This window comes from Sitophilus oryzae, unplaced genomic scaffold (assembly GCF_002938485.1).
Source record: "Sitophilus oryzae breed Bouriz unplaced genomic scaffold, Soryzae_2.0 scaffold_170_pilon_pilon, whole genome shotgun sequence".
In the NCBI taxonomy this organism is placed as follows: domain Eukaryota; kingdom Metazoa; phylum Arthropoda; class Insecta; order Coleoptera; family Curculionidae; genus Sitophilus; species Sitophilus oryzae.
In genome coordinates, this window is record NW_022146402.1 from 1,107,319 (window position 1) to 1,120,984 (window position 13,666).

Here is a 13,666-nt window from a genome sequence, read left to right on the forward strand (position 1 = left end):
GTAGAGAGGCACTGTGGATAATTTTAAATTATTTTGAAATGTACAGGGTGTGTCAGAACTAAGACCCATACCAGAGTTATATTTTTTCTTATGGAACACTCGGTATTTTATTTCATTTTGGATTCTTGGGCATAAAATAAGGCATTTATTATAAGGGTTTAATATGTTTAAAAGCTTTGGTTTTTGAGATGTTTGAAGATATTTAAATATGCATGCTATAATAAAAAAAAATTAAGTATTTATTATTTTATTAAGAAAAATAAAGAAGTAGTTACGATGACTTGTAGATATTTTGGATTTTCTGTAAAAATCCTCATCTGGGACTGATGGGCTTACTCTCAAAATGTTCTCTGAACTTCCTGAATGCACACTAAACCATCTTACTACTTTAATTCACGAGTCATTCCAAAAAGGAGTTTTTCCAAACTGTCTTAAGACAGCAATAATTATTCCTCTGTATAAAGGAGGTGATAAAGATGAAGCTTCGAACTATCGCCCAATTGCACTCCTGTCCACATTATCTAAGATCATTGAAAGATTGGTTAAAAAAAGGTTTCTATCTTTTCTCCTTAAATATAAAATACTTACTACCCATCAATTTGGATTTCTAAGTAACAGTTGCACAAATGATGCTATGTTCGACCTTTTTAATAATGTATACTCTAGCCTGAATAACCATCACTCTACAGCTACAATTTTCTGTGATTTCTCTAAGGCTTTCGATTGTGTAAATCATAATATCTTAATTAACAAATTGCAATACTATGGTTTCAGGGGAGTGCCGCTCGAATGGCTTAAGTCATATCTTGGCAACAGAAGGCAGCTTGTGAGGATTGATACGTCTATGTCTTCTTGTAAGCCTATAGAATGTGGTGTCCCTCAGGGTTCAGTACTTGGCCCTATTTTGTTTCTGGTGTTTATCAACGACATTGCAAATCTGGACATTAGCGGTAAAATCTGCCTCTTTGCGGACGATACTAGTTTCACTTGGAGCGGCCCAGATGTTGCGGCGCTATATGATACTATATCCAATGACTTACGCACCATTAAGTCTTGGTGCGATTCTAATCTCCTATGCCTCAACCTATCAAAAACTAAAGTTTTGTCATATAAAAGTACTTACAACCTTTTGTACTTAATAACACCACTATTGACGTCGTGGACTCTGTGAAGTTCTTACGACTTGTTGTAGACAACTTGTTAAAATGGGACTTTCACATCGAAGCTCTATCAAAGAAACTAAGCGCCTGCCTGTTTTGCGCTAAGATTAGTTTCTAAGGAACTTTACTTCTCAACCTCTAGAATAGTCTATTATGCTCTTTTTGAGTCATATCTTCGTTATGCCCTTCCATTCTGGGGTACTTGCTGCGCAACAAAATTTGATCGTGTTTTCAGACTTCAAAAGAGAGCACTTCGATATTTATTGAGACTGAACAGTAGAACTCACTGCCAGAATTTCTTTAAAAATTTGAAAATACTGACTCTTCCTTCTTTATTCATTTTTGAATCCGTTTGCTTAATCCGCAAGCACATATCTGCTATTCCCGAAAGGCCATCTCATAACTATCCACTTAGAATGCAGAGCACGATCTTTATCTGCCAACCCCGAGCTCAGAACTAGTTAAAGGTTCAATACTGTACAATGCCAAAAAAATGTACAATCATCTGCCTTTGGATATCAAGTCGCTTTCATTCTTTCCCGCATTTCGCAAAGCTCTAAAATCATGCTTACTGGAGAGAGCCCTATATGCTGTAAACGACATTTTTGTTGATGTTTAATTATGAACAATTTTGAATTTTAAAATTTTGATCATCTCACACACTGGTCAAAGGTCAAGTATTTAATATTTTATAACTCTAAAATCATATCTATTTACTGTGTACTGTTCTAAAATTGTCCATGTATATTCTTTTTGTAATTTTAAAGACTTAAATTTTTTTGAATTGTATTATTTGTATTGTGTATTTTTTGTTGTTTGTATTTTTTTGTGATTTTGTTGTTTGTGAGTGCTTTGTCGATGAAGCTGTTTTGGCTTTTTGCACAATAAAGCGTTGTTTGTTTGTTTGTTGTTTGTAAAATAACCAATTAAGGCAAATTAATTTTCTTCAATTTCAACGACAGGTTTCTGCCTAATAGGTTTTTCGTATACTACACTATCAACTCTGCGAAATAGGAAAAGTAGTTTTTCAAAGAAAAAAACTCACCGGTTTTTAAATAAAAAATATTTTAATATTTGAGGGATAGTTTCCCCTCCTTAGAATTCGAGTTTCGAAAAATCCCTTCTTATCGAACCTCTACACCCTAAAGTCAGTCTGTTTTCAAAAAATCAGCTTTTTACGTCAATCGCTTTAAGCAGGATCGTGATTAATCAATGACCAGATTTTTCGAAACATCCTGTATACATTTTTAAAAAATCTTAAAATATGTAAAAAACAAAATAAAATATACGTGTTTAAGCGTTTTTTTCGGAAACTTGACCGTTTTTGAAAATAAAAAATATTGTAATATTTGAGGGGTGGTTTCACCCTCTTGGAACTGGAATTTCGAAAAATTCCTTCTTATCGAACCTCTAAACCCTAGAACCAACCTGTATGCCAAAATTGAGCTTCTTACGTTGAGTAGTTTGAGAAGGATCGTAATTAATCAGTATCAGTCAGTCACTTAAGGATTTTATATATTATAGTCTATAAAATGAATAACTTTGAATTTTGACCGTTATTTTTTACCAACATGGCAAATATAAAAACCCTCTGTCAAAAAAGTTAACTGAAATTCTTTAAATTGAGTGCCTGAACGAATCAGATAGGTAACTCTTTTTACTTTCCTGAAATAGAAAAGGAAACTAATAAAACAAGTGACAGTTCTTCCTCTTCTTGCAAAAAATCAACACGAAATGTCATAATTGTCAAAAGTAAAATATCATCAGCTTTTGACATTTCTAAATATCAGGCCCATGCCGTCTCTAATAGAAGAGCCTCGGAGTGAGATTTATGACGTCATACAGTTAGTTAAATAGTGTCGAATATAATCCAAAATTACATATAATATATTCACACACACCACATAATATTACTGCAATTAATAAACTAATATAAACTTGTCAAAAGATGACCACATATTTTTTTAAATTATTATTCTTAACACTAACTGCACTATCTACATTGACTATGGAGTACGATTTCAGCCATAGTCGATGTAGATATTTTTAGCGTTAAGAATAATAATTTTAAAAAATATGTGGTCATCTTTTGACAAGTTTATATTAGTTTATTAATTACAGTAAACATTATGTGGTGTGTGGTGTGAATATTTTATATGTAATTTTTTGGATTATATTCGACACTATTTTTTCATATGACACAACACTGATGAAGGCTATAATGTTAGCCGAAACGTGATTTTTTTTAAACCAAAAAAAAAATAATGAAAAACCAAATGAAAACTTAATCAGCGTTTTTCCCGAACCTAAATCCCAAGAAAATCAAAAATCTTAGAATAATTTTACATATAAAATGACAGCGATCTTTATTTCATGGCCATCGCTGACGCCTTTTTTCTATGATATTGTATTATTTGCAAATATAATTTTTCGAACATTGATACTTGCAAAATATACATATAAACTTTGTGAATGCAAATAATAATACATCACTATTAGAAGATATTGAATGTTTTTTGTTAAATTAAATCGATTTTCAAATCACAAAATTTAAAATATATTTTACATTCTACCCATTATCTTATGTACCTATTCATTATTTGTATATTGTAAAACATTTACTGCATTTGTATGGTTCATAGTTTATTTGCCAATATATATATATATATATATATATATATATATATATATATATATATATATATATATATATATATATATATATATATATATATATATATATATATATATATATAGCATTTATTAAATGTATATTATGTATATTTCATGTAAACTATATCATTTTTAAAATACAAACCAAAAATACGAGAAATAATTATGTTTTCCATGTATTCTACAACATATTTATTAATCCGTAGAATCTAACTAGCGTGACGTCATAAATCTCGCTCCGAGGCTGTTCCATTAGAGACGGCATTGCGTCAGCATGGGCGCAAGTTGCTAACCTAATAAAATTAACACTAGAAAAGCCCGCGGGAACTGTCAAATTCAAAGTTATTCGTTTCACAGACTATAGTATAGATTTCCTCTCAATTTCATTCGTTTTGACATTTTAGTTGTGTATTACAAATTTTCGGTTTAAGTAAATTGTGTTGTAGTACTTTAAGCTGGCTATTTTTTACTAGCAGACTTTGCAGTCGAAAATTGTTCTTTTTAGAACTTTTCTTAGTGTGAAGTGCACAAGATAGGCGCTGCAAAAAACTCGTCGCAACCGTATTAGAATATTTTGAACGGGAAAGCGGTACAAATGGCCCTTTATGTCCCTTAAGGGCCGTTAAGAAGATGAGTTTTGTTGATGCAAATAATAACTGTTTGTATATTTATAATTAATTTATTTTTGTTTCCCAAAATATTTTGATTAAAAGAAAATATATGAAAGTGGGTAACTCTGTGCGGGTCAAGCTCAATCACGTGACTAAAAGTTTATTTGGTATTAACTGTATATTAACAATATTAGTTATATCACATGTTTTAATATTTTCCATTTTGTCTCGGGAAATAAAATGCTATTAAAAAAAGGAAAATGTGTAACATATTTTATGAAACTATTACCGACAGTAATAAATGTCGAATATTATTTCAACTGACGTCTATTTTTCCAGAAAATCGTTATATTTCCGTTTTTATAGGGTTTATTTTATATTAACTGGGCTTCAATTGGTTTATAAATTGAAATTTTAATGCCAATAAATGGCCCTTGTTATATGGATAAAATGCAAAATGTCAATACCCATGTTATAATTTAATGGCATATTCTGAATATACAAAAAGTCATTAAAATACTGCCATTGTTCTTCAATATTTAGATATTTTATATCTTTAAATATTTCAAATTCAAGTGTGTTATATTTTACTATCGATTTAGTCTTATATTTCGTTTTTAATATATTACAAATTGTAATCTTCTTCCTGTGCCTTGTGCTTAGCCGCACGTTGGCGATTGTCTGTACTCTTCATACAATGTGTAGAGTGCCGTTTTCGGCTCTTCGAAATATGGTGGCTGCGTCGCTGATGTTACACCAATCCCGTATGTTTCTTAGCCAGGAATATTGTTTTCTTCCTGGGCCTCGCCGTCCCTCTATTTTTCCTTGTAGAATCAGCTTAGGAATGTAATATTTGTTTTCTCTAAGGATATGGCCGAGGTATGAGACTTTCCTTTCTTTAACTATATTAAGCATTTCTCGTTCATAGCCTGCAGTTCTTAAAACTTCTTCGTTGGTTGTATGTGCGGTCCATGGCACACGTAAGAGTCTCCGGAGAGTCCACATTTCAGAAAGCCTCGATGCGGTTCAGGGTTCTAGCCTTGAGTGACCAGGTTTCTGCGCCGTATAGTAAGATGGGCCATAATAGTCTAAGTGTTAGCGGGAGACTGCGTGCTAATAGGAAGTTTTTAAGTTTAAAAAATGTTGACTTTGCATAATTCGTTCTAAGTTTAACTTCCTCATCGCAGTCCCATCGTTCATTGATCATGGCACCCAGATATTTAAATCGTGGAACTCGCTCTGTAATATTCCCATCCACGGTCAATGCGGTGTTGATTGTAGGCTGGCGTCCCTATTGCCATAGTTTGGTCTTGGCAGCGTTGGATTTTAAGACCGAAACGATTTCCCATGTCCCCTATCTTATTTATTATTTGCTGGAGATCCTCTAAAGTTCGTGCTAGTATTGCCATATCATCTGCATATCTTATATTGTTAATTGGAACTCCGTTAATCTGAATTCCTCCACTTTCTCCTTCCAGGGCCATTTTGAAATATTTTTTCGACGTATATATTAAAAAGTATTGGTGACAGTATACAGCCCTGGCGGACTCCTTGACAGACATTGAAGGTGTCTGTGGATAAATTTTTGTTAACTCTTATCTCTGCGGTTTGGTTCCAATATAGTTCCTGTATGATTCTAATGTCTTTGGCGTCTATTCCTATCTCGAGCAGTCTGTTTAGGAGAATATCGTGTTTAACGTGGTCGAAAGCCTTCTGATAATCTATGTACTAATCTATATATAAATTGTAATAATATCTACAAATTGAGCGTTTATATAGGTGCTCAGCTGGCACTGAGTAAGCGTGGCTAAACTAGCCCAGCGAGTCAAAACCACCCGACCGTAACAATTAATTACCGCAGCTAGAGCAATAGGAACAGAGAACTCGAAGGAATTGGACCATTATCTCTGTTCATATGATCTTTACAGTTATTAATTTTGACGCTCTCATATGCCTCTAATTGGCTGTAGTTTGAGACTTGTTTAATTAATTTTAAATTATTAGTATCTATACAGTGATCTTTATCAAAAATATGTTGAGCAACACAAAATTTATAGAGTCTACCATATCTTATCTGAGCGATATGTTCTTTAAATCTAGTTAATATTGATCTTCTAGTTTTCCCAACATATTTTTGGTTACAATTTTAACATGAAATCTCATAAATACCCGACCTTTCCAGTGGAAGAGTTTTATCTTTAGGATTTATGTTACTAAATGTGTCTCATATACTCTGGAGTTATGAGTGGAGAATATGGCAAACATTTATTTTAAAATATATTTAAAACTTAGTTTAATGATAAATTTACAAATGATTGTTTTAAATTTAGTACTAAAAATAATACATAAAATTCCATATTTTCGCCAACTAGATTATTAGAGCATAATAGATTTTATGCACCTCCACAGCTTGATATGACAATAATTTTTTTTTGGGAGTCAGCTTCGGAAAAATATATTTTTTTCCTCAAAAAGTAAGCACTGCACTGTGGCATTTTTTTACTAGAGACAAAAAATGTAGTAAATATTAGAAGAGACCATTTTACGAAAAGAAAATCTGTTGTCGGTGGAGTTGAAAAATTTCTATACTAAAATTTATGTAGGGATGGGGGTAGTTTCCACCCTTTCCGTATTTTTTTAAAGCATTTAGCAAAACATAGACACCCAAATTTACTTTTTTTTCGGCCAGTTATATACATTAATATACAAGAAATATGTTTAAGAAACTCTATCTTAAAACTTGCTTAAAATCAAATTATGTCTTTTCAAATATTATTCAAACAATTATAATATAAAAAAATACTTTTAGAGACGGTCTTGGTTATATCTGAATAATAAATATTTAAATCTGACTTGACTTATTACGAAGATTCATGAACCTTTTTGTTTATATATAGTTAAGGGGAAAAAGATTAAAATCTGTACCCAAGATTGCCCTTACAGGTCAAAGATCGTAATGATATAAAAGGTTAACATAAATAGATGTTAAATCCGAATAATCAATCAATATAACATGGTTACTTTAATAATCAAATACAAGTAAAATTTAAGCAATGCTGAGGGCAAATACCTAAAGTGTTAAAAAAATATAAAATATAACAGAACGTTAAATTTTATAAATTAAAGGTTAAAGTAATGCTGAAGGCAAGTACTTAACCGGTTAAATGTAAAATGTTAAGAATAGTTAATTTCTTAACACACTAATGATTATTTAAAATCAAATTAATAAAAGTTTAGTTTGCCATAAAAAAATATACTGGCCTTTTATACCAAATTATACTAAAAAAGGATCTTCTTAATGATAAAAAAAATATCACTGCATCCAACTTCTCCTCAGAGGGGTGAAGGGCTGAAATCTAACCGAACAGGCTGATACTGATTAACTCGGTGATTGAAAAACTCGAAGAAAAAACTTGTGGAAAAACTTGGCGAAAAACTTCTAGACGCAAGTGTAGAAACACTCTAGAAAAACGTCTAGAAATACTTGAAGAAAAATCCAAAGAAAAATGTTGAGAAAAATGCTGAGAATAACAAAATCACAATCTGCTACAGGATAACAAAATCACAATATTTTTCCCATATTGTGAAAAATACCAGCCAAATAAATTTAATTCTCAAAAAATGGCACGGTGACCTCGGCAACGGCCAAATCCGAGGTGACGATTTTGACGTTTCCCGTCTTGTCGATACACCAGGGTACGATCCAATATTTTCGATAGAGAGCGTTCCGAAATTTAAGTGTTGTAGAAATGTAAAAAGAATATCGATACAATAATAAAAAACCCGTCTATAATAAAACAAAGTAGCATTTGGAAAATGAAAATGCTACAATCTCATTCAAATCGTAATAACTAGCGAACAAACGAAACACTTTTGTACAGAGATAAATTGGGTCTATTCTTTGAATAAGAAGACTAAGGAAGGAGCATAATGCTATCCATGTATTCATGCATAGTGGGCGGAAAAAGCACCATAAAAGCACTCTAGGGTGGGGATCCTTGACAGTTCTGTTTGACGATTCATTTGACACATTTGAATTTGATTTGAAATTTTGTGGATTTGTCAGTCTTTACGAAGCTTATTTTATGTTATTTATCATTTATTCTACTACTGATAGTTGTATAAAGGTAGTAAATCTAGATGGAAATTGTGGCAGAACTTAAATTAACAGTGACACTATCGCGATTTATCGAAAAAGATTCTAAAATAGTTGGTTGTAAATGGTAATGCGTGGTAGATCTCGGCAAAAATTGAGTGAAATAATGGAACAACTTTTCGCTAGTAAGTGACTATATAATATACATACGTGTAGTAAACCGATCATTTATGAAATTCACTTAAATTAACTAAATTATATATTTTTCTTGCATTTTAGCTTTTATTTATTACTTGTCAAAGATTAGATGTCAAAGAATTTAGATACGTTAATTTGACTTACCTGCTTCAATAGCGTATCGGATGTTTGTGTTAATAAATACTTATTATAACTTATCTATTTTTATTAGAATTATATATTTTTATAACAATTTTAATAACTACCAACATTTATTCACAACGTAAAATAAAACAACAAATTATTGAGTTTACCCCACGTCTACCCTACAACATAGTTTTACATTTTTTAAATAAAATTAGAACGACACTGATAAACCGGAATTTAAGTCGGCCATATTTGAGGCCCATCGCGGTGTACCTAAGATTTTTGATATGCTCCTTCCTTAGTCTTTTTATTCAAAGGGTCTAATAAATTTATATAGATTTCAAAAATACGTGGTAGTTGTACGTCCCCGGAATATTGGGACACCCTGTATAAAATTTCTCCTTAATTTACTCGAATAAATTATAATAAGTATAATCTCACTTTATATCATGTCTTGACCCAATGTCTTTCCAAATTTGTACACTTTGCATATAACCTATTGTAAAGTTAACAAGAAAATATAAAAAAATAACTCAGAAAAAAATTAAAATAAATTCAAATATATCAAGAAAAAGGACAAACATCTCTTTAGCATGAATATAGAAATAGTACTCCCCTCACAGTCATTATATTTAATGGATCCCAAATCATTGTTATTGGACTGGTGGTTTGTGCGAAAGCCCCTGATTTTAAGCTAATAAAGATTTGGAATAATTTATTCAATTAATGCTTGCTTAATGTTCAATTTAAACTTAATTTCCGCACATATACGCATTAAGGATATTAAATTTTATCCATTAATAATAGAATTTATTACGCAGTTTCGAGGTATGCATATTTATCTAAATTCAACACCTTCCTCTGCTCTAAATCGATACTCGCATATACGTAGTTTTATGGCACGACCAGCTATAATTTTCTAGTTATAAGCTAGCTGACGCAATTTTAAATCGTAATTGAGAATTAACACACGTGAATATTATTAAAAGCTCTATAATAACAGTTTATGGCGTACCTATAACAGCAGAATAATATTTGAAAATACGGCTGGAATGTGGATAATAAGCTGAACATTGATAAAACTAAAATCATGTGCACTCCAACACTGGAAAATCACAATAGTGCTATAAAAATCCGAGAAAAACTATTGGAATATGTAGCGAAATTAAATTACCTCGGCAGTTTGATTTCGGAAAAGGCCAATTTCAATATTAAACTCCAAAAGAAAGCGAAAAGATACTACTTTCCCCGCATGAGTAATAATAGTATATTACATACCGAGGAGGTTACCGAGAGATTAACTAAATCTCGAGATAATAATGACAATTTTCCTCCGAGGTTTGTATATTATTTTATTTACAACCATATCATTAATTAAAAAATAGGGACAGTAGTTTACTTTGAAAAAAAAAATAAATATGCGAAAATTTGTCGTTTTCTGTTTTGGCATTTCCATATCTATAGTTACCGGTACCAGTGGTTGTTATAGCGCTAACCTTCAACAGCAAAACAAACAACTAAGTGACAGTTGTGAATTTCTCGTTCGCTTTTTCGAATTTATGTAATATAGAAAGCCGAAATGTTGTCGGAAAGTTCTGATAATGAAGACTACTTTAATATTGGTACTCCACCAGAACTTACAGAAGCTGCAAAAAGAGCAGAAGCCAGTTTACTTCCAGAGAAAAGTAGGGGGCGATATGAAATAGCATTAAAAGTATACGAAAAATGGTGTGCCGAAAGAAATTCTAAGAATATTGCTTCGGAGACGTCTTGATGGCATATTTTAGCAACACGGCAAGGCAGAAAAAGTCATCTACTCTTTGGGCTACGTACATCATGATACGGACAATGCTAGAATTAAGGAAAAAGACTGAGATATCAAAAAATCACAAACTCGTCGCTTTTTTAAAACGCCAGAATGTAGGTTTTAAGCCAAAGAAGTCTAGCATTTTAACCTTCAACAAATAATTGTATTAAAATCAGAGATATGGAAGTGGGAGAATGAGCTTCAACGAGTGCGCATCCAAATTTTTGTCGACGGCAAAATGGCAGACATCTTCCAGGTCTCGCTGTCACTTCCCCTCTTTAATTGACATCTGTTTGTTTTGTTTTTTTTCGTTTGTGTTGTTATCTAGTTAAAATTTATTATTATCTCAATTATTCTAAACACTAATTCAAAAAGGCTTGTTGTATATTGTCATAGTCATTCTAAGAAAGCTAATACGCCGGGAAAAATGATTAGTTTTCATGAGTAAGTTTATACAACATAATCGTGTTTACAGATGATCCAAAACTGTTTATTTTTAGTTTTCCTAAAGTCGATTTGTAAAAATCGTGATTGTAATTGGGAATGGTCAAAAATAAGTGTGTGATGTGGCCATTTGAAGAGGATGTTTTTATTACATATGGAGGAAGAAGATACTTGGAATCAATGTTCGTGCTTCTGTAAAACAGTGCACTCTTATAGTGTCCATGAAAGCACAAGTTCAAGTGTACCAGAAATATGTCAAATATTGAATCACTCTGGCAAACAGATTGGTCCTTACTTGGCAAGAAGATTATTTGGATGAAAAGAAAACATAAGATAGGGTATTTTAATCGAACAGCGAAAATTTAACATTTTTATTGTAAAGTTTGTTGTAGGTAGTTGTAGTTTTGTGCTAAATATTTCTAACAGCAGCAGCAGTGTTCAGAGTGTCAAGAGGAGAAGAATTCAGCTAATTAGATTTATGCACAGTTACAGGTATGAAGGCTTTTTCAAACATAGTATCGAGTTCTATAGTCAGCATTTTTAGTATTCCTACAACTGTAAAAACAAGGAACATTGGACTGAAAAAATGGCAAGATTTATATAGGAAGAAAGGGTATTATGCCAATAAGAAAATTAAATCTGTAGGCAGAAGTTTTTATTTAAAAACTGTTATGGGGGCATATATTAATTCGTATCTGTGCTACAAACCACTGAGAAAATCATATGCTAATCATAATTGTTAACGAGATGATATTTAAAGAGTGTTAAAATGAGACTATTAGTCATGAAGCTTACCCTTTTACTTTAAGAGTGTTTGTTTCAATATTACACTTTTATTCTTGTAAAATCTATGATGAAGTTCAAAAAACATTTTGCAATGGCCTTAAATTGTGAGCCAGAATTTATAGAAAAGGCCAGACCGTATTATCGAAAAAAACGGCGTCCAGTTGGCTGGGAAATGACGATCGATGACATTTCCCATATAAATTTACATATAAAATGACAGCGATCTTCATTTCATAGCCATCGCTGACGCCGTTTTTATTCGATCATACGGTATTTAATGCAATGAAACTTAATCAGTACTTTCCAGTATGTATTTTAGTAAGGGGATTGTCAATCCCATGTTTTTAAATAGATAAAATAGAGGCCAAAGTAGAGAAGAAACTATTTTATCTTAAAAAAATTTTCTTAAAATTCTGAGATCATATAATCTAATTTTCTTAATAATAAATTAGGTATATGTATGTTGTACATACAGAATTTTGTTATGGACAAATAAGGATCGGCAAGCTTCTTTTGTGCAAAAAATAAATGATTATTTCTAGTATTAAGACAAACCATAATGTGTTTTACAAACTTACCGGTAACAGTTTTTTTTATAATAAAATATTTAGGAATAATTTGGGTTGTCTATCAATATATTAATAACTTGAATTTTGACAAATTGAATTTGTATCAAAATAATTTTACGAAATATAATTAAAAAATAAATAATTTTTATTGTGTATGTGTGATGTTTATGTATTATGAAAATATTTGTTAGAAAACATGTTAAGTAACAGTAATACCGTATGATCGAATAAAAACGGCGTCAGAGATGGCTATGAAATGACAATCGATGACATTTCCCATATAATTTTACATATAAAATGACAGCGATCTTCATTTCATAGCCATCGCTGACGCCGTTTTTATTCGATCATATGGTATTTGAAGGGACGAATCAAAAAATAAAATGAAACAAAAACATATTTTTCTAGGTTTATTTTAAAAATACAAGGTAATCATCACAAATAATTATGAACCAAGTGTTTTATGAATATACAACTTGAACAAAAAGTTGTTTAGAACAATTTTTACCATATTTGCAAAAATTTTAAATTGAAACACGTAATTCAGTACATAAGTAAACATGAAATAATTGTAAATACTTATTTAATGGCATTTCGAGTGTTACGACTAAGAAAAGGTCATCTGTCCGTAGCGTCTTTTGTCAGAATATTCGTATATTTAGTGTTTTATATACCAATATTGTACGCAATTTGGAAACTGATGATAATTAAATAAATCATATTAATGTTCTACAGCTATATATCTACTGATAGGTATTTATACATCCATAATAAATGATAGAATGTCACTAAATTTAAATTGCCCCCTGTATGGTTGAAAACAGCAAATTGATATTTGATTACTTATAGGTTACCACCTATATACAAAATGACACGGAGATCTGGAATATGGCGCCCCATTTGATTAGACCTATCTATTCCCTATCCCTTCTATATGTCTGATTAAAATCTTCAATTATTATTGTTAATCTTCTTGTTTATTTTTGTTGATGTTAGATAAGTATTTAATAAAGATATTACAAGAATATTTTGCTTAATTAAATGAGGCGAGAAATAAGAAAAACGGAGTGAGGGAAATGGGGAATAAGAGGGAAGAAATGTAGATAATTTGACACTTTCAAATTTTTTAAAAGTCAGTAATGTCAGTATTACATATGTGGTTGTAAATAAAAAATATATTGTTTGTCAATTTCAAA

General features: G+C 31.2%; 1 protein-coding gene across 1 annotated transcript in view; it reads left to right on the forward strand.

Annotated features, from left to right (window-relative positions):
* Positions 1–13,666, forward strand: part of LOC115881261 (KH domain-containing, RNA-binding, signal transduction-associated protein 2-like) — a 175,163-nt gene that overhangs the window by 81,972 nt on the left and 79,525 nt on the right.